This window comes from Scyliorhinus torazame, chromosome 2 (genome assembly GCF_047496885.1).
Source record: "Scyliorhinus torazame isolate Kashiwa2021f chromosome 2, sScyTor2.1, whole genome shotgun sequence".
Lineage (NCBI taxonomy): Eukaryota > Metazoa > Chordata > Chondrichthyes > Carcharhiniformes > Scyliorhinidae > Scyliorhinus > Scyliorhinus torazame.
Genome location: NC_092708.1, coordinates 45,186,642 through 45,213,875, shown reverse-complemented (window position 1 = coordinate 45,213,875; position 27,234 = coordinate 45,186,642). Strand labels below are relative to the sequence as shown.

The window sequence follows — 27,234 nt, the reverse complement described above, 5'->3', positions numbered from 1 at the left end:
AAGGAAGGAAGTTTTATTTACACATCGATATGTACACTTCCCAATAGATTCCTCCTGGTTTCCTATTCCAATTGGCGCCTTGCTGGCCAACCTTTTATACATCGGTAATTGAGATACCCCTCGCCTAGTGGGGGAGTTCGTACTCCGCAAGGAGCCTGGGAAAGATAAGCATTCTCACCCTATAGGTCCATTTTTATGCCTGCTAAAACCTCCAATACCTCCTCATTCCTGATGTCAAACCTCACGGTTTCTCTTCCCGAATTCTGTACCTATATCCGACTGAAGACAGATGTGAAGTACTCATTTAACACCCTACCAATGTCCTTCATCTCCACGTACAGATTGTTCCCTTGGTCTTTAATGGGCCCTACTCTTTCCCAGGTTATACTCTTCCCATTAAAATTTAGAGTATCTCGGCATTATCCTTGGGCTTTTTCATGATTTCTTAGGTTCCCATTGCACTTTCCTTTCTCCACTAAGGTGCCTGTTGATTTGCTCCCTTTGTACCTGTTAAAGGCCTCTCTTTACCTTCTTATCCAATCCGGAATATTCCTCGACATCCTCAGTCCTCTGAGCTTGTTGCTCTCACATTTCACCCTGAAAGGAACATGTTGGGCTTGTACACTCCCCATTTCCTTTTTCCCACTGCGTTGCTGTAGATTTTCCCACAAGGAGCTGTTCCCAGCCTACATTCCCCCAATGCAAAACCATTTTTTGCAGACCATCTTTTTCTTTTTCACAAATCTAAATCGTATTGTGCTGTGTTCGCTATCACTAAAATGCTCCCTCACTGCCACCTCGAACACCTGTCCAGCTTTGCTCCCTGGAATTAGATCCAGCACTGTGGCGACCCTTATTGAGATAAAAAGCTCTCCTCAATACTGTCGATTTCAGCACGCTGAGATAACACGGGCTGCAACTGGATGCAGCTTTAACTGAAAGATACTCCAGACCTTGAAGTTAGTTCAATTTAATTTATTGAACCTGTCACAGTTAGCACAGTTCTCTGTGAGTTCGAATCTCTGCTAACCTAAGTGTGATTACTCTGTCTGACTGAACCAGACTAGCTCTTCGCCACGTGCTGTAGGCGTTATGTGATATATACACCCTGACTCACTCTGTAGATGTCCCCAGAGGAAAGAGGCGGATTGTGAGTGCCTCATGCCTTTTATAGTGGGAAACCACCCCCAAGTGCTCTGCCTGCTGATTAGTTACGTCCTGTTCTCTGTGTTCATTAGCTGCCTCTCTGTATCACATGACAAATCTCATGTCTGCATATCATGCCAAATACATTTCAAGAAATCCACCCCCTCTAAACCCTTAACACTAGAACTCTCCCCAGTTAATGTTCTCAATGGCTGGGATCCATATTTAAATATGTTTGTGCCAGTGTTGCCAAAGGCGCGGACCTAATAGCTGGGAATGGACCTGGGGTGCTCTGCTTTTAAGAAGTGGGGTGTGCGGGCTTGGCAAACTCATCCACAAGGATGTTGGTCCCATTCTGGTTCAGGTGCAGACCATCCCACTTGTCCATGTCCCGAAGATTGCACCCTGAATTTGTTTTTAAAGAAGAATCGGAGCTAATTAAAAGCAATGAATACAGCACCAAAAAAACCCTCAGTGACTTCTCAAAACACACCCCAAAGAAAACTGTATCATTCTCAAAGCCAAAGGAGGTTCAGGTACCAGGACTTCACTTACTTACGACGCTGATATTTCTTCTTCGGGTCAAACCATACAAAGTGAAGATAGGAAAGCTCTCCTCTCATGTGGTGAGTTAAAAAGAAAATACTCCAGAGTCTTTCAGTACCCTGCTCCCCAATGTCAATCACACACACACATGACAAGATTAACCCTCCAGTTCTGCCAAGTGAATTCATAGAATCATAGAACTTACAGTGCAAAGGATGCTATTTGGCCCATCAAACCCGTACTGAACCTCTGAAAGAGCATCCACCCTATCCCAACAACCCCTAACCTAACCTAACCTACACACCTTTGGCCTCTAAGTGTCAATTTGGAGTGGCCAATCCACCTTACCTGCACATCTTTGGACTGTGGGAGGAAACATCTGGAGGAAACACATGCAGACACGTGGAGAATGTGCAAACTCCATACAGACAATCTTCCAACGCCAGAATTGAACCTTGGTACCTGGCACTGTGAGGCAGCAGTGTTTACCATTGTGCCTATTGGAAATTAACTTTGGAAGCTCATTAAAAACAGAGAGCACCACCATTGCAAAATATTCTGTAAGTGTTCCAGAATTAACACACACAATATATTCAGTCATTCTGAGAATATTTATTTGGACAGAATTGCCATAAATCAGTCCTTAGTATAAGATGGGCTCTGGGCCAGTGCAACTTTCTAATTACTTATCATCTACAAATATCAAGATTGAATGAGCATGTTTTAAATAGCAAAACTTCCCTTTGGAAAATTACATTGAAGTTAACTGCATAGAGGGATTAGAGTATAATCCTCTCCTTAAGTCCAGCATAATACTTGTACCACAGGTTTACTTCAACATAACAACATAGAAGGGGGTTCTCCTGGAGATTTTCAGTGATATGCTGAGCCATGCCACCAATTTGTCTCTGGCACTGTCCCTGCCCCCATCAAAACCACTATGATCACCCCATTCTTCAAATTAAACACCTTTGAGTTTCTTAACTTTCCACTTTCCCTTTATCTCTAATGCCTGTTAATTTCATGAGAACATTCAAACTAGCTTTGCTTCATTTACAGTAGCATGACTACCCTAGTCAGCTCAACATATAGCATCTTCTGTGACTACAGCAGTGACTGACTCTTTTATTATATATTTCTTGATCTTTCCACTGTCTTCAGCAGCATCAACCATTTCATGCTCATACAATGGTCAGTACTAACTCTCTGTATGAGTTGGACTGTACCTATATAAGTAGGAGCAGTGGTCACCTCATATAAAATCTTTATAGAAAGCATTTGGGCTATGTGGTTTCCTGGAATGGTTTTGATTGGCTGAGGGGGTTTGTCAAGAATGTTTGAGAATATTCTTTCTCTTGTGTCTTTCCCTGTTTTTTCTCTCGTACAGGAGAGGAGAGTTGGAATGGTGGGGAAGTGGAAGGGAAGATGGAGAGGAGAAAATTGTTCAGTCATATTGCTTCAATAATCATAGTGCAGCGAACGCTTGATGGACCAACTGGTCTTTTTCTGCCTCTGGGTTTGTATGTTCCCGATACATCTTTTCTGCAGTCTAGCTCCATGACATTACATTTTCCTGGATTGAGTTCTTTTACAATTAAGTCATGTTACCTGAACCAAAGCTTTCTTTTCCGTTAACCTTACATCGCCCTATATTTCAATTCTCATTTCCCCCAAGCCCCTTCATTCATCTGCACGCTGCCCTTCAACAATAGTGCAATTAGCATGTCGTCAGACGGTGCATGCTGATTTTGCCCAGTTTTATTGTCCAAGCTTCCGTTCCATTTTCTCCTACGAGCTATACAAAACTGAAGCCTGGATGGATTATTAACTGTTTCCATTCCCTTTCTCTCCCATTAGAACTTGCAAGGCCTAAAATGTTTGCGCCACCACCTCAAAACCAGCTGGGAAGTGCGAAGACTCAACAGCAACTTGACCCTGAGCAGAGCTTCCTTCCTCACATCTGGACCTTCAGCGCTTTCTTCCACCTCCATAATTACATTTAAAAGACAGTCTGGAGTCCAAAGAAAAAATTGTGCTTCATAATTCATTCTGTCTGCTGACATAAGCCTGAGGGTTATCATTATAGGATTTGAACTCCAATTACTCATGTTACAAATTAACATGAGCACAGTGGGTGCCTGTTATGCGTGCAGTTTGGTTGACAGCTCAAAGTAGTTACAGAATGGAAATGTTTGTTTTCATAAGAAATCATTTGAAGGAATGTCTATGTATTGAATGATACTTATAATCTTTGAGAGTATTTTTAGAAATAGTCACATTGTCAATAGACACATAACTTTATTTTAAGTCGGTATGGTTCCTGAGGTTTGCCGATGGTAGACACTAAGTGAATTGGCATGGAGGTGGTAAGGGAAAGGGGTGCTAGGTGGGGGAGCATGGGTTCACATGAATTGGCACTAAGTTGGCTTTGGGGATGTGGAAACAAAGGGGTATATGGCCATGGGGGTAGCAAGGAGCCATAAGTTGACATAAAAGGTATGATGAGGAATGGGGATTGAGTGGGAGGGTCATAAGGTAACGTAGGTTAGCATGGACGGAGCACGAGAGTGTATGTGGGTGAGGAATGAGTGTTTTTTTTTGTTTTGCTCATTTTTTAAATGAAATTCAGCAAAGTACTGAGCACAGAGGCAGGTCTTCCACCCAGCCCACCCCAGCATACCCCCTTTGCCCCACATCCCTATGGCCTTTACACCTGGAAGCCTCCACAGTCATTCCAGGGGTGGTGATCCCAACTTCTCATTCAGCCCAATGCCCTGGAAGAAAATTGGAACTGTGGGTGGCCATCTTTCAAGGTTGGGCCTATAGATTTCTGACTGCACAGCTGGATATCTCGAACCTGAGGCTGGAGTTTCAAATGCCGATAGTTGGGGACCCATTGCGTCCGGAGTTTGGAAATTCCTGGTCCTAGAGGTTGCCACTGGATGCTGATGCCTTCAGGACGGACAGTCTGACAGTTTCCAAGTGGTGGAGGGAACAGGAAGCCTATTCACCTCCAATAAGGACTCTGTCAAGCTCCTTTAGGAGTTTGTTAATGGGACGGGGAGAGTGAAGATGGGATTTGCAGAGGGAAAGTTGAAACCGTATAATCTGATGTGTGTTAGTGCCCAGCTGTTGGGTTCACTGCAGGGACATCTGAAAGTTTCCTTTTATCATTGTCCAAATTGTCCAACCGGTTGAGTGATTTTTCCAGCTTGGCCACTTTCATCCACATTAATGCTGCTAGCTCTCAGGGGAGCTGCCTGCTCCATTCAGAAAGGCAGCAGCAGGCTCCATCATGGGTCCTATTTGCCTCCAACGTGGGTGCCAGGCAGGCAGCTCAGCACCAATAATTTGGCGCCAAACTCACCTCAGGCCCAATTAAAGAATTTATTTAGAAAAGTAACATTCCATAAACAATGAGGCAGAGGGTGTAGACTCGGAATACATCCGAGTGTCAGGTTCCCAATACCGCTTTGAAATGCTGGCCATTAGTCTATGAAAACAAATGTCGACATGTCCCTTTGTAAATGTGAGAAAGTAAAGAAATTGAACTGGATAAAAAACAATATATGGTCATGTAGAATTGTGCTGTTCCTATGAACAAAGATTCTAATTAATTTTTAAAAAATAATAGAACTACTTTTTAAATTATTTACTCAGCAATTGTAAAGCCTACCCCATACAGTTCAATATGAATTTAAAACTGTGGTAAAGGTTTGGCATCACCTCCCTAACATAGAACAATTCCAAAACTAAATTTGACTGTCGTTGCTATGTGCTGCAGTACTGAAGTGGGGATCTGCTTGGGATGCTTCTATTAACTAGTATATTTTCAATGCAGTCAACATCGATGCAATTTCCTTATCAAATTAACACACAATGTGCAACATGAATACGATGCCAATTAATGAATATGTACTTTCAGTTCTTATGGCGCTTGCTTTGAATGTTTACATTTATTTTATTTGTATGATTTAGCACTTCCCTTGGTAAGTTAAAATCATCTCAGTGGCACAGTGGTTAGCACAGCTGCCTCACGGCGCCGAGGTCCCAGGTTTGATCCCCGCTCTGGGTCACTGTCCATGTGGAGTTTGCACATTCTCCCCGTGTTTGCATGGGTTTCGCCCCCACAACCCAAAGATATGCAGGGTAGTATTTGCCATGCTAGATTGCCCCTTAATTGGAAAAAACTGAATTTGGTACTCTAACTTTAAAAAAAAGTTAAAATCACCTGATGAAGGAGCTGCGCTACAAAATCTAGTGATTCCACATTTATCTGTTGGGCTTTAACCTGGCATTGTAAGACTTCTTACTGTGCCCACCCCAGTCCAACGCCAGCATCTCCACATCTAAGTTAAAATGAAAAGGGCGATAATGCCATTGTGATACCCAGGCAGTAACTGCACAGCCTAGAATCATAGAAGTTACAGTGCAGAAGGAGGCCATTCGGTCATCGAGTCTGCACCGTCCCTTGGAAAGAGCACCCTACTTAAGCCCACACCTCTAACCTATCCCTGTAACCCTGTAACTGTAGGGGCAGCCTGTGACGCAGTGCTTATCACTGGGACTGCGGCGCTGAGGACCCAGGTTCAAATCCCGGCCCTGGGTCACTGTCCGTGTGGAGTTTGCACATTCTCCCCATGTCTGCGTGGGTTTCACCCTCACAACCCAAAGATGTGCAGGTTAGGTGGATTGGCCACGCTAAATTGCCCCTTAATTGGAATAAAAAATAATTGGATACTTTAAATTTAACGAGGCATTTACCTTATTCCGAATACTACGAGCATTCAGGTAAAGTACACTTATGTTGGCTTTTTTACCTCTGTTCTTAATCTTAACACCTCGATCAGTAACCTCTCCTAAGTTATATTTCCTCTTAACCTTTCTCCTAATTTTCCTTGTCGTTGATCCCATATGTTCATGTAACAACCTGCCGCGTCGCTTACCATTTATGTTTTCACTTCCCGTTTTATTTCTTTTAGTATTCCTGGTCCTATTCACTGAGCTACCGTCAGTCACTGTACCTTGCACTGTCACCCTTTTTGATTTTTGACTATGGCTTCTCTGCCTTACACTTTCCCCCTTACTGCCTTTTATTTATGTCCCTGTTTTTCTACCTTCCAACTTCCTGCATCGGTTCCCATCCCCCTGCCACATTAGTTTAAACTCTCCCCAACAGCTGTAGCAAACACCCCCCCCCAGGACATCGGTTCCAGTCCTGCCCAGGTGTAGATCGTCCGGTTTGTACTGGTCCCACCTTCCCCAGAACCGGTTCCAATGTCCCAGGAATTTGAATCCCTCCCTCTTGCACCATCTCTCGAGCCACGCAGTCATCCTCTCTATCCTGACATTCCTACTCTGACTAGCGCGTGGCACTGGTAGCAATCCTGAGATTACTACCTTTGAGGTCCTACTTTTTAGTTTAACTCCTAGCTTCCTAAATTCAGCTTGTAGGACCTCGTCCCGTTTTTTACCTATATCGTTGGTGCCTATGTGCACCACAACAGCTGGCTGTTCAGCCTCTTCCCCCCCCCCCAGAATGTCCTGCAGCTTCTCCGAGACATCCTTGACCCTTGCACCAGGGAGGCAACATACCATCCTGGAGTCTCGATTGCGTCCGCAGAACCGCCTGTCTATTCCCCTTACAATTGAGTCCCCTATCACTATAGCCCTGCCATTCTTCTTCCTGCCCAGCTGTGCAGCAGAGCCAGCCACGGTGCCATGAACCTGGCTGCAGCTGCCTTCCCCTGGTGAGCCATCTCCCTCAATAGTATCCAAAGCGGTATATCTGTTTTGCAGGGAGATGACCGCAGAGGACACCTGCACTGCCTTCCTACTCTTGCTCTGTCTTTTGGTCACCCATTTTCTATCTCCCTCAGTACCTTTCACCTGCGGTGTGACCAACTCGCTAAACGCGCCATACACGACGTCCTCAGCATCGCGGATGCTCCAAAGTGAGTCCATCCGCAGCTCCAGAGCCGTCAAGCGGTCTAACAGGAGCTGCAACTGGACACACTTCTTGCACGTGAAGGAGCCAGGGACAGTGGACGTGTCCCTGAGCTCCCACATCGCACACGAGGAGCATGACACGGGTCTGAGATCTCCTGCCATGTCTTAAACCTTTGGTTAACTTCAACAACTGCAATTTCAACAAAAAAAACAACAAAGAAAAAATAAATAAATATACCAATGAAAAGAAACAGAAACACTACTTACCAGGGATAAAAAGCACTTCCTCCCCACCCAGCTTCTAATTCCCACCTAGATTCAAATTCCCAAACTCACTCTTAGCTGTGTCTCACTCCTGGCTCTGTCTTCTCTCAGGAATTGTTCTTGGCCTTGTTCTGCATCACAAACCAGCTCTCCAGCCCACTGAGCTAAACCAGCCCCAGGTGAAGCAACAGTGCTAACCACTGTGCTACCGTGCCATATCAGTACATCATTACATCCATAGCAGCCTTAGTGGCAGCAAAGAGGGCAACATTTCGCCATTACTTTGGTCTTGAATATCCTCTTTTCTAAGTTGAACATAAGAAATCGGAGCAGGAGGGGACCATGTGAATAAATGATTACATAAAACAGGGCATAAATCTTTTCAAAATAACTTAATTTTCTATGAAGGCTTTGGATTTCCTTAATTTGTGCTCAATTCTGCCCAGTGCAATTCTGATATATTTCTCCAAACCATTTGGATAAAATGATCGATGTTTACATTAAATTTACTTATGCTGTCACCGAACAATTTTGGAACAAAGCTATTCCTGTGAGGCCTAGTTGACTGACCACTAAGGCACACACCCAGTGATCCAGGCCAGGGGCAGACAGCAGTTCTGTGTTCCTCATAGCTGTTTATATTACTGTATAAGACAGCATACAAAACACAAAGATTATGTAGTGGCATGGGCCCCAGGAGCTGGAGATCCATCAGTTATACTGACAGAATTGGCACAGGCACTGGGAATAGAAAAGTGATGTTATTTTTTAACAAGAAAGCCTTTTCCAATAGCTTTGTGTGAAGTGAAACACAATCAAAAGAATATGCTTTTTCAGGCTCACTGCCAAGCTCCAACCACTCAAACATGCATGTTGGTTTTTAAAAATTCCTTCAGGATTATCATTAAATGAAGAGAGGACATCTGCTTGACATATTACTGAAAGCAGATTTGCAAGCACCTTCGACACAAAATTTAGCCGCGTGTCATTCTTCGTTTGGGTGCCGCGAGTCACTTTGGAAGTCCAAAAATGCCTGTGGTGCATAGACAGATGTCTGCTGTGAGTCACGCGGAACATCTTATAGGTGAGGGTTTTCGTGGCCAGTGAGCCGAGTGGACAGTTAGTGTGGGACATTGATTTCATTCCAGCGCTGCTATTTGGGCTGATTTAGCACAGTGAGCTAAATAGCTGGCTTTTAAAGCAGACCCAGGCAGGCCAGCAGCGTGGATTCAATTCCCGTATCAGCCTCCCCGAACAGGCGCCGGAATGTGGTGACTAAGGGCTTTTCACAGTAACTTCATTTGAAGCCTACTTGTGACAATAAGCGATTTTCATTTCATTGAAGCCCAGCAGTCCAGCAACATCTTCACTTAGCCTCGCACAGCTGAACACTTTGTTGAGCACCTTCGGTTTGTGCGCATTAAGGACCCTGACCTTCCCATTGCTTGCACAAGACCCTGCTCCCATGCCCATATGCCTGATGCAATGTTCCAGTGAAGCTCAAGGCAAACTGGAGGAACAACATCTCATCTTCCGTTGATTAGCTTTAGATGATTAGCTCTATCTCACCTCGACCCATTTGTTTTCATCCCATTCCTGTACCAGCCTCCCCGAACAGGCGCCGGAATGTGGCGACTATTTGCTTTTTACAGTAACTTCAATTGAAGCCTACTTGTGACAATAAGCGATTTTCATTTCATTTCATTTCAAGTGGCGCAACAGGTGCCGAATTGCCTTGTCCTGATTTCAAAGTCTCTGCACAAACTATTTGAGCGCAGTAGTAAACATTCCACTTGGAAAACAGCATGACTGGAAGAATGAGCAGAGGTGTACACAGAGCAGGGCAAGCTGTTAGAAGAGGGAGGAGGAGAAGGGAGAGAAGGACTCTTACCTGTCCTAACAGAATCTGAATGAGGAACAAAGTATGATTTGTCCACGCTTCAGTCAGGACATCCTCACTGAAATCTACCACCTGCTGCAGATATAACTACAACTGCAGGGCAGCATTAAGGGTCAGTGTCAGTGACTGTGAAGTTGACTGTAACAATGAACCTCAATGCATCAGGCCTCGTCCAGGCTAGAGCTAGAGATATTTGGAACATCTTGCAGTTAGCCATCTACCCTTGTGTAAACGAGGTGACAAGGTGGATTATATTTTATTGTCTCCTGTCAGAGAGAAACTGATGAGGCAAGCAAGCTGTTTTGCAAAGATTGTCAGGTTTCCCATGGTGCAGACTGCCATTGCTTGCATGCACCCCATTTTGCAGGTGTCACATATCAATTCTGAGAAAGAGGTTCCAGTCCCTCAACGTCCAGTTGGTGTGTGACAGGAGGCAGCCAATCATACTGGTTAATACTATTCACACTAGTCTGCAGCGGTTCAAGAAGGCAGCAGTTTTATATCACAGTTTGGATTGAGTGGCAAGTCGGCTAGAAAGGGAAATTTTAGGCATGAGGGTATTGGCATCTTCTATAGTTTCAGTGGTCGCGGCCCCAGCAATGGCCACTCCAAGAATGGCAAGCTGGATCTCCTCCCTGGAGATAAGAACATTCAACCATGCCTGTCCCCCACCTGTTCTTCTGTTGTGTCCAGTTATGCACCACATTATACATGCTCGGGGTAGATAAGTATGTCAGTGAGTGTAGAATGGTCTGTTTGGGTGATGTGATATTTAGAGGATGCTGAATAGCTGGCAGTGTGTGCAAGTAGTGGAATGTGAGGCTTGCAACAGTGATAAGTATGTGAGGGTGAGGTGAAGGTATGAATGTTAGGTTTGAGGAATGATTGAGAGATTGGTAGTGAGGAAGTGATGGGGATGTGATGCATTGAGCAGTGTGTCAGCCTAGTTGGATTTGAAGATACATTCGCTGACCTTAACCCCCTCATTTAAGCCCATTGAGAATTTTTGCAACACTGCTTCCAGGTCCTTGGGACGAGACTCCTGGCATCGACTGCCACATCTATCGACTCCCACTGCCTTCTGAGAGATTCTGGAGTGGGCTTCCTGGCCCCCTGTGAAAAGAGTGCACCTCCTCAGTGCTTCTTAAACCAAGTCCTCCAGTACCTCAACGGAAAACCTTGGGCTGGATTCTCCGATCACCGACGCTGAAATCGCGTTCGGCGATCGGCCGGAGAATGCGTTTTTACGCAGGAATCGGGGGAGGCGCGGTTTTTCCGATGCTCCGCCCCTCAAAAAACGGCGTACAGGACGGCCTCAGCGCGTCACCTGAGGCCCTCCCACGATGCTCTGTCCCGATGGGCCGCGGTCCACGACTGCGTGGGGCGCGAGTCCTCATAACTTTCGGGGACCTCGCGTGGCGGCTGCGGACTCTGTCCAGCGACAGTCAGGGGGGAGCCATTCCGCTGGCAGGGGGGGCTTCGGCGGGAGCTGGGGGGGACTGGTGGGGGTGGTCCGGGGGTGGCGAGGCGGATTACAGGGGGGGGCAGTTTTTAGCAGGCTGGGTCCGCACTTCCGGCACCATGACGTACGGCATGACCGTATTCACAGGTAAAGCCGGGGGTTTACGTTACGCGGCAGCTAGCCCTCCACCGGGCGGCGCATTGGCGCGGGGGTGCCGCCAACATTTTGATCGTAAGACCAGATGTATCTTGTGGACATAACTGCAGAATCGGAGAATCCAGCCCATGGTATCTCATTCTCTCCCATGTTGTGCCATTATCACATTCCCATTTTGGAACCAGCTTTACAAGGAGTTGCAGTACCTGTTCCAACCATAACATCACTTTTCTTTAAGATGTGCACGATGGCCTTGACAGATGCCAACCTGTCACCATGTGCACTTCCTGCTGAGGGGTACATCCAATCAACAGCATTTTCTGCGTTGACTGCATGTGCCAATCAAGAGGCAGCACAAAGTTAACAGGCACCTGCATTGAAAATAATGGGCAGCAGTTAACTCACCCATGACAATCCTCTCGCCCATTTTCTATTGAATTTAGTCATAGATCATAGAACCCCTACAGTGCAGAAGGAGACCATTTGGCCCATCAAGTCTGCACCGACCCTCTGAAAGAGCTCCCCACCTCGGCCCACATCCCCATCCTACCCCGTTACCCAGTAGCACCGCCTAACCTTTTTGGAGGTTTAGGGGCAATTTAGCATGGCCATCCACTTAACCTACACATCTTTGGAATGTGGGAGGAAACCGGAGCACCCGAAGGAAACCTGCGCAGACACTGGGAGAACGTGCAAACTCCACACAGACAGCGACCCAAGACCGGAATTGAACCCAGGTCCCTGGCGCTGTGAGGCAGCAGTGCTAACCATTGTGACACCATAGGTCCGCATTGTTTTTGCCCTTTGTTGCACTCACAGGATTAACAGTTCTTTAGTAATCATTTTACAGGCACGCTATAACCAACAAACATCTCGTAATGGGGAATGGTGTCGGCAAAGATGGACAGTCAGGCTATGGTGCAGTGCTTCATTTGTATTAGTATGTGGCATTATGGAAGAGGTTTGGATTCCAGCCCACAACCAATTTTGAAAGCCTACCCACTCCAGCAGCTTGGTATTTTCCACTCCATTGAGGCCTAATGAAGGAAAGGGAAACAAATAACAGAAAGGAAAGAGGAATATTAAACTCACTCAGAACTTTTGTTAGAATATAGATTGTCGGGGCAGTAGATTCCTAATCGGTGCAATAAGAGTTCAAATCCCGCCAGTAGTTGTTCACCGGACACATTAGGCTGTTAAGTTCAATACGGTTCAATAGTTCGAGCTGCCTTTGTGATCATCGGTCACCAGCTGGGCACTGGTCCTGTGCGTGCGTGCAGCAATAGTGAAGTAAATTTGTTGAAAGAGTTATTTTTTTCTGGGTGCTCCTGACTGCACCCAGCCTTGTCGGAGGTGGGTTAATCACTGTTTGTGTGGCAGCTACATGTTTCTGTCGTGAGGTCATGATGCATGTACGCGCAGAGATGTTTCCCCCCCTCGGTGATGCTCTGGCACAAAGTCGTGAAACTGTACTTTGTGCCAAAATGCCCTAGGCGGTCTCTGTATGTGGGCGGTGGTGGATCCTTCAGTGCAGCCGGTTTACGGGAACACCGGCTGCACAACAAAAATGCCGGAGATCAGGGCTGCCATGTAATAGATGTTTCAGCTGATTACAGAATAGTGACATGGGAAACCCAGAGCCCAGCTTGTTCTTGTCATCGCAGTGCAGGAAGAGGCCTGTCAGCAGTGGACGACCTGGTATAAATTTATGAAAGCTTTCTTGGAGAACACTGACTTATTGCCATTTGCAAAGGATGTTTGGACCGGGAGCCTCATTGTACTGGGATGTTTCTCTGGAAGCCTTCGTTTCTGAAAGAGTCAGATGCAATCCAGTCAAATTTTTAGAGGCTCCACTGGATTCTCGATCAAGGGAAGAATTGGATATCAAAGCTAAGCTCGTGGCCAGAATATTGGGGTTAGTGGGTGTTGCTGCTGCACCTGAATTTCCGATCTGGAGGAGAATATCTGAACGTTTCGGCCTTTATTTCCTCAGAAGCCCCGATGGGCATCTCCTCATATATACTTTCTGTCTGAGAGCTGATGCACGATCAATTACAATTAAAAACGAGGTAGTAACATAACTGAAGGCTTGAATAGACTAGAACTGTTCTCCAGCAGCTTCGGTACAGAATGAGGGCTGCTGGGACGGCACCGGTTCTTATATCCCGCCTGTCAGGGCAGAGCTACATACCAAACAGCCAATGGTAAACTCCAAGGAGGTTTAACCAATGATCTTCAGCCTCTCGGGTACTGCAATGCCTGATAATACCACATTCACCCCCTGTTAAAAAAGAGTCCGGCGGGGGTGGTGGCCAGTGGTTACAAATGCATCTAACATGGTATGATCAGATATGGAGGTACCGTGATACCTCCTTACAGGGTTGTCGAGAATATTTACAAGCGTGGAAGATATATACATTCAGTGTTCATTTACAGTTAGTTACATTGAAGCAATCTGTCGGTCGGGTGGCCTGGTCGTCCTCCTGGATCGTCTGAGCTTCGGTGGTGATTTTGGTGGGGGTCCGGCGTCTGCGACTCCGGGAGCGTGGCTTCGGCCTCCATGGCAGCTTCGTCACCCCGAGATGGCGCTGGTGGGGCAAACGGTTGACACGAGAGGGGGGCGCCTGTAGGGGGTGTCGGTGGGTGGGAGGGCCTAGGCAGGAACGGCGGGAGGACTGACCCTCCTGTGAGGTGCTGTGGAGGTGGGGGGGGGGTAATGGTTCGGGTGCGCGTGGGGTTCCGGCGGGTGCCAGGTCCCGAAGGGAGACTGTATCTTGCCGGCCTTCAGGGAACGCCACATAGGCGTACTGGGGGTTAGCGTGCAGCAGGTGGACCCTCTCAACCAACGCGTCCGACTTGTGCGCCCGCCCGTGCTTCCGGAGCAGGATGGGTCCAGGTGTTGCTAGCCAGGTTGGGAGCGAGGTCCCGGAGGAGGACATCCTGGGGAAGACAAGGAGACGTTCATGAGGTGTCTGGTTGGTAGTTGTACAGAGCAGTGACCGGATGGCGTGGAGGGCCTCCGGGAGGACTTCTTGCCAGCGGAAGACCGGGGGATTCCTGAATCGTAGGGCCAGTAGAACGGTCTTCTAGACCGTTCCGTTCTCCCTCTCTACCTGCCCATTTCCCCGGGGGTTGTAACTGGTCGTCCTGCTTGAGGCAATGCCCCTGTTAAGCAGGAATTGACGCAGTTCATCGCTCATAAAGGAGGACCCCCTATCACTGTGTATGTACGCGGGGAAACCGAACAGCGTAAAAATACCCTGGAGGGCCTTGATGACGTTGGTTGCGGTCATGTCTGGGCAGGGGATGGCGAATGGGAACTGGGAGTACTCGTCAATCACGTTCAGGAAGTATGTGTTGCGGTCGGTGGAGGGGAGGGGGCCTTTGAAGTCCATGCTGAGGCGTTCAAAGGGACGAGAAGCCTTTATCAGGTGCGCCCTCTCTGGCCGGTAGAAGTACGGTTTGCACTCCGCGCAGATTTGGCAGTCCGTGGTGACTGTCCTGACCTCCTCAATGGAGTAGGACAGGTTGCGGGTCTTAATGAAGTGGAAAAAACGAGTGACCCCCGGTTGGCCGAGGTCCTCGTGGAGGGCTCGGAGGCGGTCCACTTGTGCGGTGGCACATATGCCGCGGGACAGGACATCAGGAGGCTCGTTTAGCTTCCCGGGACGATACAAGATCTCGTAGCTGTAGGTGGAGAGTTCTATCCTCGACCACAATATCTTGTTGTTTTTTATCTTGCCCCGCTGTGCATTATCGAACATGAACGCCACCGACCGTTGGTCAGTGAGGAGAGTGAATCCCCTGCCGACCAGGTAATGCCTCCAATGTCGCACAGCTTCTACTATGGCTTGTGCCTCTTTTTCGACCGAGGAATGGCGAATTTCAAAAGCATGGAGGGTACGGGAGAAGAAGGCCACGGGTCTGCCCGCTTGGTTGATGGTGGCGGCCAGAGCTACGTCGGACGCATCGCTCTCGACCTGGAAGGGGAGGGACTCGTCGATGGCGTGCATCGTGGCCTTTGCAATGTCTGCTTTGATGCGGCTGAAGGCCTGGCGGGCCTCCGTCGACAAGGGGAAGGTTGTGGACTGGATTAGGGGTCGGGCTTTGTCTGCGTAGTTAAGGACCCACTGGGCGTAATAACTGAAAAACCCGAGGCAGCGCTTCAGGGCCTTGGGGCAGTAAGGGAGGCGGAACTCCATAAGGGGGCGCATGCGTACAGGGTCGGGGCCTATAACTCTATTTCGCACTACGTAGCCGAGGATGGCTAGGCAGTCGGTGCTAAATACACATTTATCCTTATTATATGTTAAGTTAAGGATTTTCGCGGTCTGGAGAAATTTCCGGAGGTTGGTGTCGTGGTCCTGCTGGTCATGGCCGCAGATGGTGACGTTATCAAGATACGGGAACGTTGCGCGTAAGCCGTACCGGTCAACCATTCGGGCCATCTCGCGTTGGAAGACCGAGACCCCATTAGTGACACCAAAGGGAACCCTTAAAAAATAATAGAGCCGCCCATCTGCTTCGAAGACGGTGTATTTGCGGTCACTAGTGTGGAGGGGTAGCTGATGGTAGGCGGACTTGAGATCCACCGTGGAGAAGACCTTATATTGCGCAATCCTGTTTACCAGGTCGGATATGCGGGGGAGAGGGTACGCATCCAGCTGTGTAAACCTGTTGATGGTCTGACTGTAGTCAATGACCATCCTATGTTTCTCCTTGGTCTTTACCACCACTACTTGAGCTCCCCAGGGACTGTTGCTAGCTTCGATGACCCCTCCCCTCAGTAGCCTTTGGGCCTCTGACCTGATAAAAGTCCGGTCCTGGGCACTGTACCGTCTGCTCCTGGTTGCGACGGGTTTGCAATCGGGGGTGAGGTTCGCTAACAGAGAAGGCGGGTCGACCTTAAGGGTCGCGAGGCCGCAGACAGGAAGGGGGGGTATAGGGCCGCCGAATTCGAAGGTCAGGCTTTGCAAGTTACATTGGAAGTCCAACCCCAGGAGTGTAGCCGCGCAGAGGTGCGGCAGGACATAACGGCAGAACTTGGTTGAATTTACTGCCTTGGACAGTGAGGTTTGCTAGGCAGAACCCCTTTATCTCCACTGAGTGTGACCCGGAGGCCAGGGAGATTCTTTGGTTTACAGGGTGGGTAACAAGTGAACAGTGCCTTACTGTGTCGGGGTGTATAAAGCTTTCCGTGCTCCCAGAGTCGATCAGGCAGGACGTCTCGTGGCCGTTGATGAAGACCGTTGTCGTTGCTGTTGCGAGTGTCCGAGGTCGATTTTGGTCCAGAATCACTGAGGCCAGATGAAATAGTTACGGGTTTTGATCGGGCAGCGTGTAGTCGGCCGTGCTGGGGGTCTGGGGCCCCATCCAAGATGGCGTCTCCCATGGGTCGCACATGGTGGTCGGGGATGGACAAAATGGCGGCGCCCATCCGTCCAGCGTGGTGTCCGAGGGGCAAGATGGCCACGCTCGTGGGTCGCACGTGGCCCTAGGATAGGGGGGTGGCGGTGAGTGCTGGCCGCCTGGGGCCCGAAGGGAAGTTTGCCGCGATGGTCCAGAGTCGCTGGAGACCGTGGCCACGGCTCGTGCCTGGCTGACCCCCACAAAATGGCCCTTCTTGCCGCACCCTTTGCAGGTGGAGGTGCAGGCCGGGCAGCGCTGGCGTGGGTTCTTCGCCTGCCCGCAGAAGAAACAGCGGGGCCCGATGGAGTTAGCGGGCCGTCTTACAGCGCAGGCCTGCGGGGTCATGGGGAAGATCTGTGGGGTGCCACTGCGGGGTGCCACGCAGTCCAGGGGGCCGTCCCACGGTCAGGCACAGAGGATTGCGCATTTCTGGAGGCAACGTCCATGGACCCTGCCAGGGCCCATGCCTCTCTATGTCCCAGGGTGTCTTTTTCTAAGAGCCTTTGGCGGATCTCTGAGGAGCTCATATCTGCTACGAAGGCATCCTGGATTAGGAGGTCGGTGTGCTCGCTCCCCGAAACTTGCGGGCAGCCACAGTTTCTGCCCAGCACCAGTAGCGCACGGTAGAACTCCTCCAATGATTCCCCGGGGCTTTGCCGTCTACTTGCAAGCAGGTGACGTGCGTAGACAGTTTGATCGCAGCATCGAAGTCCTCAGCCTCCTCGATGAGGGTGAAGATTCCAGGGCTTACCCTTGAGTGCAGGAGATGCAGTTTCTGTTCTCCTGAGGGTGTGCCTCCAGCCGTCTCGAGGTAGCCTTTAAAGCACGCCAGCCAGTGTTTAAATATCGCCGCCGGGTTCTCCGCGTGGGGGCTGAGTTGTAGACACTCCGGCTTGATTTGGAGATCCATCCTTTCAGCTTAAGTGTAGTCTATTAAATTGATGCACGATCAATTACAATCAAAGACGAGGTAGTAACATAACTGAAGGCTCTAATAGACTAGAACTGTTCCCCAGCAGCTTCGGTACAGAATGACGGCTGCTGGGACGGCACCGGTTCTTATCCCACGCCTGTCAGGGCGGAGCTACATACCAAACAGCCAATGGTAAACTACTAGGTTTAATCAATGGTCTTCAGCCTCTCGGGTACTGCAATACCTGATAATACCACAAGAGCACCTTATGGGGAGATGGTGGCACAGTGGTATTGTCACTGGACCAGCAAACCAGAGGCCGACAGTAATGTTCTGGGAATCCAGATTTAAAGCACACCACTGCAGAAGGTGAAATTTGAATTCAATAAAAATCTGGAAATAAAAATTCTAATGACGACCATAAAACAATTGTCAATTACCAACTTTTACAGATGCACCATAGAAAGCATCCTATTGGGCTGCATCACAGCCTGGTGTGGCAACTGCTCGGCCCAGGACCGCAAGAAACTTCAGAGAGTCGTGAACACCGCCCAGTCCATCACACAAACCTGCCGCCCATCCATTGACTCTATCTACACCTCCCGCTGCCTGGGGAAAGCGGGCAGCATAATCAAAGATCCCTCTCACCCGGCTTATATGATGTGAGTGGCAGGGAATATGGGGAGGTGAAGGATTGAATGGCTGAAACTTTCCTTGTATGGGGCTGCAGAACCTTCCTGTTCCTCACGAACCACAAGAAATGCGAAAAGAACCATTTACCTTGGAGAGCAAACAGTTCCTGTCTCTGTCTCCCCTATCAGTTTTCCTAACCAATGGGAAACCTCATACAGCATTGGTTAACTCTAAATCAGGCTCCCAATTGCACTGGAGGAGCCCATCCACAGTGAGGCACTCAGATAATCTGATATCTGCTGACACAAAAATGGAAGTGTCTATGGCACATTGGGGTCACTAGGGAATTAACACGCCCCACCCCATCCCATCCTCTTCCACCTGTTATGGGAGGGAGGAGATTAATACTGGGGCCTTGGATATCTGCCACAGTGAAGATTTTTTAAAATATTCATTCATGGGACGTGGGCATCGCACGTTGTGTCAGCATTTATTGCCAATCCGTGCCCATTGGGGTAACACGGTAGCACAGTGGTTAACACAGTTGCTTCACAGCTCCAGGGACCCAGGTTCGATGCCCGGCTTGGGTCACTGCCTGTGCGGAGTCTGCACGGTCTCCCCGTGTCTGCGTGGGTTTCCTCCGGGTGCTCCGGTTTCCTGCCACAGTCCAAAGATGTGCAGGTTAGGTGGATTGGCCATGCTAAATACCCTTAATGTCTAAAAGAAAAGGTGGGGTGGGCTTACTGGGATAGGGTGGAGATTTGGGCTTTGGTAGGATGCTCTTTCCAAGGGTCGGTGCTGACTCGATGGGCCAAATGGCCACCTTCTGCACTGTAAATTCTATGATTCTATGAACCAAAGCCTTCCCTCCCTCCTGTTGTTGACTTCCCTAACAGTGTGGAACGCCCTGCCTCCCATGTCCCAGTTGTCAGTGAAGGACAGTGATACAGTTCCAAGGCAAGATGGTGGCTTGGAGGAGAATTCAGAGGTTGTAGTTTTCCCATGCATCTGTAGCCGTTGTCCTGGGTGGTAGAGGTGCAGGTTTTGGGTGCTGTTGAAGGAGCATTGGTGAGCTCCCGCAGTGCAGTTTGTAGCTGGTATACACTGCTGCCAATGTGCATCAGTGGTAAGTAGATGTTGAAGGTGGTGGATGGGGTGCCAATAAAGTGGGCTACTTTGTCCGAACTGCTGTTGCGCTTCTTGCGTACTGTTGGAGCTGCATTCATCCAGGCAAGTGGAGAGCATTCCATCAAACGCCTGACTTTGCCTTGTGGATGTTTCTTCCACTTATCAGCGCAAATCTAAATGTTGTCCAGGTCTTGCTGAATAAGGGCACAGACTGCTTCAGGATCTGAGAATTTGCGAATGGTGCTGAACAATGTACAATCATTAGCGAACATCCCCACTCCTGACCTTACGGTGGAGGGAAGGTCATTGATGATGTAGCTGAAGATGGTTGGGCCAAGGACACTACCCTGAGGAATGCTTGCAGCGATGTCCCGGCATGGAGATAATTGGCCTCCAACAACCAGTGCTATGAGTCAAACCAATGGAGTGTCTCTCATCTCCTTAATTGGGTGGTGAACACACAAGTAGCCTTGTGGAGTGACGCAAATCAAATAATTTCTATTTGCAGATTATTTAAATTTGATATAGGAATATGTGCATGTAAGCAGGGGTTTGAAACATGTCTGATATTTGTAAGGTGTGTACCTTTAATTTCACGTTCAATCTCCTGAACATTTAAACTCTCATTAACTGTTATTCCCATTAGGGTAGAATTATGGAGCTTTCTGTACCGGTCAGATGTGATTGTGATGAAAATGGCTTGAAAATGGAGCCATGAGGCCTAATGCTGCCTCAGCCCCCGAAATAGGATCCTCTCCCCTCCCATTCCCCCAGGACTTCACAACCAGGCAGAGAGCGGCAGACTTTCCAAGGTGCTCAAAGAACAAAGAACAAAGAAAAGTACAGCACAGGAACAGGTCCTTCGGCCCTCCAAGCCCGTGCCGACCATACTGTCCGACTAAACTACAATCTTCTACACTTCCTGGGTCCGTATCCCTCTATTCCCATCCTATTCATGTATTTGTCAAGATGCCCCTTAAATGTCACTATCGTCCCTGCTTCCACCACCTCCTCCGGCAGCGAGTTCCAGGCACCCACTACCCTCTGTGTAAAAAACTTGCCTCGTACATCTACTCTAAACCTTGCCCTTCTCACCTTAAACCTATGCCCCCTAGTATTTGACCCCTCTACCCTGGGGAAAATGTGCAGGTTAGGTAGATTGGCCATGATCAATTGCCCTTAGTGACCAAAAAGGTTAGGAGGGGTTATTGGGTTATGGGGATAGGGTGGAAGTGAGGGATTAAGTGGGTCGGTGCAGACTCGATGGGCCGAATGGCTTCCTTCTGCACTGTATGTTCTATGTTCACCTGTAGGCTGTATAAGAGCAGGCATGCTGGCACGTCGATGGGGTAGATGGCGAACATGGAGGCTGAATATGTCAACGGGTGCATTTCCGAGAAACATGGGCCTCAGACCCAAAAGAGGCCGAAATGCCATGTTCCTGATGCCCATGAGATGATTCAGCCCATTATCGTTCAATTTTTAACTTGCACAATGTCAAAACGACAGAAATGGAAAAGAGCTGAAGAACATTCCGACACTGATGGAAGGGAACCTATCTCCATTAATTCGAACCTGCCATGATTTGTAGAGTTTTCTCTTGTCTGGTTCTTAAGGTTTTATCATATTATATCTCAAGCCATATGTTATGGGTTTGAACACAAACCATACTGTTCTGCCAGGTTCTTTTACAATAAGCCCTTTGGCATTTTGAACCTCGACAGTAGTATTGTATGTGCACAAATGAAAGGAGATACTAACATTGGGTCAGGATCTCTGATGTTGCTGACAGTGGCTCGAAACTTCAAAGACATTGACACTTCTTTATTTTACACATCAAGACTTTTCAAACTTGCAAAGGTCCGGGTGCGCTAATGTTCAGCTTGTGTGCAACATTCTACAAAGCTAAGGATCAGTGAAGAGGCCACCACTTCGATTCTGGCAAAGGCTTACGATAAAGACAAATTCAAGTTACCAAGATTTTTAATAGTCCAAAATGGAAGAACCATTAAAGGGTGTTATTAACCAGTGGAGAGGTCAGAGCAAAACCAACCTGTGGAATGATGTGAGTCGGGTCACTTCTCTTCAAAACTGATGAAGGAAAATGTAAAGAGGGTTTGAAATGCCATCCTAAATTTGCGAGGCATGTACCTTTAATTATACTTTCATGCCATTGAGTGTTTAAACTGTTCCGTTTGAGGCAGATATATGAAGCTTTTTGTGCCAGGAGGACAGAATTGTGACAGAAAGAACAGAATAATGAAGCTGTGAGGCCGAATGCTGTCTCATCGCCCTAACCGGATTTCAGAGGGGTTGCTCCGACCCACAGCCTCGAAGAAGATTAGCGGGCCTGTACACTGAATGGGACCCAGCATCCTGGCTCAATCATGGGCGGCCTATCCACTCTTCACCTTGGGGGTCTGGACTTGGGTCTGGACTTGGTTGCCACCTGAACCCCCAAACATTTCAACAACGTTTGACCTTTTCATGACAGATGTCATGGGGCAGCACGGTGGCATAGTGGTTAGCACAGTTGCTTGACAGCTCCAGGGTCCCAGGTTCGATTCCCGGCTTGTGTCACTGTATGTGTTGAGTCTGCACGTTTGCCCCGTGCCTGCGTGGGTTTCCTCCGAGTGCTCAGGTTTCCTCCCACAGTCCAAAGATGTGCGGGTTAGGTGGATTGGCCATGATAAATTGTCCCTTAGTGTCCAAAAAGGTTAAGTGAGGTTACTGGGTTGCGGGGATAGGGTGGAGGTATGGGCTTGAGTAGGGTGCTCTTTCCAAGAGCCGGTGTAGACCCGATGGGCCGAATAGCCTCTGTGTTGGCCTCATAGCACTGTAGATTCTATGATTCTATGATTCTCTGGCAAATAGAAAACACAATTGAGAACTAGGCTGAATGTAAAAGGTTCAGAGGGAGGTGTTGATGTGTTGGGTGCTCTGGATCCGTGGAACACATACAGGCCACCAACACTTAAAATAGTACAGCTTAGTACTGCTTAGATAGGGTGGATGTAGGGAAGTTGTTTCCATTAGCAGGGGAGACTAGGACCCGGGGGCACAGCCTTAGAATAAAAGGGAGTCACTTTAGAACAGAGATGAGGAGAAATTTCTTCAGCCAGAGAGTGGTGGGTCTGTGGAATTCATTGCCACAGAGGGCGGTGGAGGCCGGGACGCTGAGTGTCTTTAAGACAGAAGTTGATAAATTCTTGATTTCTCACGGAATTAAGGGCTATGGAGAGATAGCGGGTAAATGGAGTTGAAATCAGCCATGATTGAATGGTGGAGTGGACTCGATGGGCCGAATGGCCTTACTTCCGCTCCTATGTCTTATGGTCTTATACAACACTATTTTATTAAGTTAGAAACTGTTGAACATACTTTCACTGTGGGTTAACATGATGTTAGATTAAACTAAAGACTTATGCCTGTCCTAACCAGTCTATGCACTCAGCACATGGTGAAGATCTGTGCTATAAGCTGTAAGTTCTGTCCTTCTGAGAGGCTGCATCCCGAATGAGCGGGAACTATGGTGCCCTCTGTCTATATAGTGAGTGTGCTCTAATTGGTGATTGGCTACGGTATTGTGTGTGTTGATTGGTCGTGCTGTGAGTCCATCAGTGTGTGTGTCTGCACCATGATATACTGGTGTATATTATGACAGGTGTGAAAACAACTAAGAGAAACAAAGAGGGAGTATGAATTGAGACTGGCAGCCAACATTAAAGGGGATCCCAAAGTTTTGTATAGGCCTTATAAAGAGTAAAAGTCTGGTAAAAAAAGAAATAGGGTTAAATGGGGACAAAAAAGGGGTTGGAGGCAGAGGGCATAGCTGAGTTATTTAATGAATACTTTGGACAATATTGGAAAAGGAGGTAATTCAGACACTAGAGGGAAAGGCAGTAGTGTAGTGATATTACCACTGGACCAGAGATCCAGAGTAATGCTTTGGGGACCTTGGTTCAAATCCCACCATGGCAAATAGTGAAATTTGAACTAATTTAAAAAAAAACTCTACGGCAGCATGGTGGCGCAGTGGTTAGCACTGCTGCCTCACAGCACCGAGGTCCCAGGTTATATCCCTGCCCTGGGTCCCTGTCCATGTGGAGTTTGCGCATTCACTCTGTGTTTGCGTGGGTTTCATCCCCACAACACAAAGATGTGCAGGCTAGGCGGATTGGCCACCCTAAATCTCCCCTTAATTGGAAGAAATGAATTGGGTGCTCTAAATGTATTTTTAAAATTTAAATTTAAAAAAACTCTGGAATTGAAAGTCCAAAGATGTGCAGGTTAGGTGGCCATGCTAAATTGCCAGTTAGGGCGGGATTCTCCGATCACCAATTCCAAAATCACGTTCGGCGATCGGCTGGAGAATCACCGTTTACGTCTGAATTGGGGGTGACGCCATGTTTGCGATGCTCTGCCCCCTCAAAAACGGTCGCGACGGCCTCAGGACGTCACCTGAGGCCCTCCCCCGATGCTCCGCCCCCGATGAGCCGCGTCCCCAATAGCGTGGCCCGTGCATTCTCACACCATTCAGGGACATCGCGTTGCGGCTGCGGTCTGTGTCCAGTCCCGCCACACTTGGGGAGGTGGGAGGGGGCGGAGACAATCTGATGGCAGGAGGGCATTCGTCGAGTGCTGGGGGGACTGGTGGGGGGTGGGGTGGCTGGGCCATTCTCCAGAAGACCATAAGGCATAGGAGCAGAATTAGGCCACTCAGCCCTTCGAGTCTGCTCCGTCATTCAATCATGGCTGATATTTTTCTGATCCTCATTCTCCTGACTTCTCTCCATAACTCCTGGTCCCCCTATTAATCAAGAACCTATCTATCTCTGTCTTAAAGACACTCAGTGATTTGACCACAACAGCCTTCTGCGGCAAAGAGTTCCACAGATTCACCACCCTCTGGCTGAAAAAATTCCTCCTCATCTCTGTTTTAAAGGATCGTCCTTTTAGTCTGAGATTGTGTCCTCTGGTTCTAGTTTTTCTCCAAGTGGAAACATCCTCTCCACGTCCACTCTATCCGGCCTCGCAGTATTCTGTAAGTTTCAATAAGATCCCCCCTCATCCTTCTAAACTCCAACGAGTACAGCCCAGAGTCCTCAACTGTTACTCATATGACAAGTTCTCCATTCCAGGGATTATTCTTGTGAACCTCCTCTGGACCCTTTCCAAGGCCAGCACATCCTTCCTTCGATATGGGACCCAAAACTGATCACAATACTCCAAATGGGGTCTGACCAGGGCCTTATACAGCCTCAGAAATACATCCCTGGTCTTGTATTCTAGCCCTCTTGACATGAATGCTAACATTGCATTTGCGTTCCTAACTGCCGACTGAACCTGCATGTTAACCTTAAGAGAATCGTAAACAAGGACTCCCAAGTCCCTTTATGCCTCTGATTTCCTAAGCATCTCCCCATTTAGAAAATAGTCTATGCCTCCATTTCTCCTTCCAAAGTGCATAACCTCACATCTTTCCCCATTGTATTCCATCTGCCACTTCTTTACCCATTCTCCTAGCCTGTCCAAGTCTTTCTGAAGCCCGCCTGTTTCCTCAAAACTACCTGTCCCTCTACAGATTTTTGTATCATCTGCAAACTTAGCAAAGGTGCCTTTAGCTCCTTCTTCCAGATCATTAATATATATTGTGAAAAGGTGTGTGTCATAATATACATCTATGTATATAATGGAGTGCAGACAGGCAGTGATTGACACACAGGATGACCAGTAAGCACACAGAACAGAGCAGCCAATCACCAGACAGGACACGACCACTATAAAGCGAGAGGGCACCAGTTTTCCTGCAATCTCGGGACCCAGCCTCTGGGATAGTCAGAGTTGGTGAACTGGCCAGTGCAAACACCATGTGGTAGCTGGTAAGTCTGGTTAGGCTAGTATCAGGTCTCCAGTCAAGTCAGCATAGTGTCAACCCACAGTTGAACATGTATAATAGTTTAGATGTTAAATACAATCGTGTTGCATCTTATCAAGTGTTGGAGGTCTGTCTCTCACTACACTGCATCAAGCAGTCCACAGCCTACCCAACGCATCAGTGTGGACCCAGCACAGACCCCTGAGGCACACCACAAGTCACCGGCTGCCATTCTGAAAAAGACCCCTTTATCCCCACTCTCTGCCTTCTGCCAGTCAGCCAATTCTCTATCCATGCCAGGATCTTACCCTGAACACCATGGGCTTTAACTTATTTAACAGTCTCCTATGTTAACTGGTTCTCCTTTGTCTAACTTCCTTGATATTTCCTCAAAGAACTCGAACAGACTTGTCAGACATCACCGCCCCTTGACAATGCCGTGTTGACTCAGTCCTATTTTATCATGCACTTCCAAGTACTCCGCGATCTCATTTTTAATAATGGTCTCGAAAATCTTACCAATGACCGATGTCAGGCTAACCGGCCTATAATTTCCCGTCTTCTGCCTCCCTCCCTTCTTAAACAGGGGTGTTACATTCGCCACTTTCCAGTCCTCTGGGACCCTTCCTGCCTCCAGTGATTCCTGAAAGATCACCACCAATGCCTCCACAATCTCCTCAGCTATCTCTTTTAGAACCCAGGGGTGTAGTCCATCCGGTCCAGGTGATTTATCCACCTTCAGAACTTCTCCTTAGTGATGTTCTCCAGCCGTATCCACAGGTAAAGCCGGCCTCCACTGCTCTCTGTGGTAAACAATTCCAAAGACTAACAATCCCCTGAGAGAGGAAGATCCTCCTTATCTCCGTCTTAAATGGAAAACCCCAGGCTGGATTCTCCACATTTCTGCCCTGACCCACCTGCATGTTCGCAGAGTACTCCGCGTGGCTGGGGGGCCATTGCCAGAGGCCAGCCAGCGATCCTCCGCTCCCGACCGGCCTAGTTCCCAACGACATGGTTCGAACCACCTATCGCCGGTCGGGATGATTGCGTGGTGGCTGCGGACTCAGTCCGCGACCGCCCTAGTTGAGAGTGGGGGGGATCGGACACTGGGGGGGGGGGGGGGGGCCTGATAGGCGGCCAGGGGATAGATCGCCACGGTCGGAACTGCGGGCATGCTGCCGATTGGGGGGTCTACATTTTTAATCTGCCTCCGCAGTCCAGGTCCACCATAGCACACGGCGCGGCCACTGGAGGCTGCCGCTGTGCACATGTGCAGTCTCAAAACTGGATGTGTGGGGGCCCGTATCTGCAGCTAAAGCTGCGTGAATTACTCTGGGTCCCTGCTAGCCCCCTACAGGCCAGTGAATCGGCTCCACTTTTTCACAGGAATCTTCAGGTGAAACACCAGCGTTTTTACGCCAGTGTGGGGACATAATAATAATCGCTTATTGTCACAATTAGGCTTTAATGAAGTTACATAAGAACATAAGAACTTAGGAACTAGGAGCAGGAGTAGGCCATCTGGCCCCTCGAGCCTGCTCCGCCATTCAATGAGATCATGGCTGATCTTTTGTGGACTCAGCTCCACTTTCCGGCCCGAACACCATAACCCTTAATCCCTTTATTCTTCAAAAAACTATCTATCTTTATCTTAAAAACATTTAATGAAGGAGCCTCTACTGCTTCACTGGGCAAGGAATTCCATAGATTCACAACCCTTTGGGTGAAGAAGTTCCTCCTAAACTCAGTCCTAAATCTACTTCCCCTTATTTTGAGGCTATGCCCCCTAGTTCTGCTTTCACCCGCCAGTGGAAACAACCTGCCCGCATCTATCCTATCTATTCCCTTCA

General features: G+C 48.3%; 1 long non-coding RNA gene across 1 annotated transcript in view; it reads left to right on the top strand.

Annotated features, from left to right (window-relative positions):
- LOC140387853 (uncharacterized) overlaps window positions 1-5,268 on the top strand; it is a 79,497-nt gene extending 74,229 nt beyond the window's left edge. The window contains exons 2-3 of the long non-coding RNA XR_011934020.1: window positions 3,080-3,208; window positions 3,550-5,268. This is a non-coding gene — a long non-coding RNA (uncharacterized lncRNA). The remainder of the gene's footprint in view (window positions 1-3,079; window positions 3,209-3,549) is intronic.
- Window positions 5,269-27,234: the final 21,966 nt, after the last annotated feature.